The 2,500-nt window shown below is 28.2% G+C and overlaps 1 protein-coding gene across 1 annotated transcript in view; it reads right to left on the minus strand.

The window, feature by feature from the left end:
- The window catches only part of LOC137628590 (regulating synaptic membrane exocytosis protein 2-like), a 76,490-nt gene that overhangs the window by 49,955 nt on the left and 24,035 nt on the right, over window positions 1-2,500 (minus strand). The window lies entirely within an intron of this gene.

A 2,500-nucleotide genomic window follows, 5' to 3' on the forward strand; every position in this document is an offset into this window, starting at 1 on the left:
AAAAAGACATAACAAAATTGGAAACGATCAGGCACAAGGAACAAACAAAGAAATACCAGCAAAATGGAAAACGCTCTAGACAGAGGAGGTGGACAGCAAACTGGGTTACGAGATGGCGTTGAGATTTGGGGGAATGGATAGAACATATCATCAAATCAATTAAGAGAAATAAATTGGAAAGACAAAATCGAAAAAGATGTATCAAAATTTGCTAACATTTGTCCAATAATAGCGAATGAGGGCTATATGGACATAGCTCTCTATACTTCAAGGATAAATATATATATATATATATATATATATATATATATATATATATATATATATATATATATATATATATATATATATATATATATATATATATATATATATACTGTACAGTATATATGTATGTATGTATATATATATATATATATATATATATATATATATATATATATATATATATATATATATATATATATATATATATATATATATATATATATATATATATATATATATATACATATATATATATATATATATATATATATATATATATATATATATATATATATATACATACATATATGTATATATATATATATATATATATATATATATATATATATATATATATATATATATATATATATATATATATATATATACATACATACATACATATATATGGTAACGAGTTTAAATTTAGATACTTATACATGCTTATCTAGATAAGCATGTTTAGTGCATGTGAGATGAGTAAGAAAATGCATACATTTACACATACATACCCGCATAACTTTATAATTATGCATTTATGTTTATGTACAAATAAATGAATCCCTACGTATGCCTGTATATTCAAATCCAATCGAATGATCAGTCATTTTGTTCAAGTCCAATGTTACCCTGGGTAATATGCACTTCGGTTTACTAAATGTAGATGGACTAAATTTACCATCTGTTAGATACATTTTAGTCTTTAACAGGAACTTTTTATTAGTTTTCTTCTCCGTTTCCTTACTGTGTTGTTAACATAGCATTGACATTGTTATATTATGAAACAAATTTATTTCCTTCACATGTCTACATCATCTGACCGACGGGTTCACGACTTATGAGACGAAGGGAATTTAAGTGAGGACCACGCATGCGCAGTTCAAACTTCCGATGTTACAGTTGTTTTAGAACAAGCGCAATTGTGTGATATCTTAATCAACTGAGAATAATAGTGAAAGCAGATATATGAATATCTGGCGAATGAAAATGACGTCACAGGGGGTACAGGAATTTTTATGTAAGCGACGACACGCGATTGGTTAAATAGATGGACCAATCATCACACAGATAGTTATGAGGAGGTTTGGAGTGAGAGGAGGATCTTCAAAGCCTAATATCGGAATGAAATAGATTTTATTCCTTGTGTTATCTCGTCATTAGTGCATCACCAGCGAAAGATCACGAAGCGGGAGGCAGAGCACAGCGCAGAGCAAAGAAGCGCGTATCCAAAAAATAAAAGCACAGCACACCGGAAGAAGAAGAAGAGGAGAAAAGGGGAAATCAGGTAGAATAATGCAATTGAAACAGGAACCCAGAATACGAAAACATGAAACAAAAATGGTTGCTTTTGATAAGCCAACAAGCACTCTCTTCAAAATACGGAAATGAAAATCAAGGAAATCTGAGAGGGGAAATGATGGAAAATGAAGAGATGATTGAACACAGGCCACTGGAGGCGGAGGACTGTTACAAATGAGTCGAACCAAGGGGGGGGGGTAGATTAAAACAAGCTCAAACCGAATATCTTTTAAATAAATTTTCTTCTAAAAGATTATTCTTAAAGTTAATCTTCTGCAGAAAGATTATTTAAGATTTCAATATTTTCCAGCGATGATATTTTAAAATTTATTCTTCCTGATAGACCATTCTAGCATTAAATTTTCTAAGAGAATATTCAAAAATGTAATCTTCTTGATACACTATTCTAAAATTCAATCATCTCTGAGAGAATATTTTAAAAATTTAATCTTCTTGATGGACTATTCTAGAATTCAATCTTCTACTGAGAGAATATTTAAAAATTTAATCTTCCGAGAGATTATTTATAAATAAAATCCTTTTCTGAGAGATTCTAAAATTTAATATTTATTTAAAAGATTATCTTAAAATTAAATCCTTTTCTGGGAGATTATTTTAAAATTCAATATTTCTCTGAGATTATCTTAAAATTAAATCTTCTTTTCTGAGATTATTTTAAAATTAAATATTTCTCTGAAATATTATTCTAAAATTCCATTTTTCCTGAGAGAGAACCTTTTAAAATTCAATCATCTAATAAAAAAAAATTGGGTATCTCTTTATAAGGAGTCATTTTTTATGTATTATTCTTAAGGGAAATTTCTTCAAAAATTTTCCAAGTGCTATTTTAACACCGACTCTTTACCGGAAAGTGAATAGCTTGATGGTATATTTGCATTACTAGGACCGTTTGTGCTTGATACGAAGTCAACAA

Source organism: Palaemon carinicauda, chromosome 36, assembly GCF_036898095.1.
Source record: "Palaemon carinicauda isolate YSFRI2023 chromosome 36, ASM3689809v2, whole genome shotgun sequence".
Taxonomy (NCBI): Eukaryota; Metazoa; Arthropoda; class Malacostraca; order Decapoda; family Palaemonidae; genus Palaemon; species Palaemon carinicauda.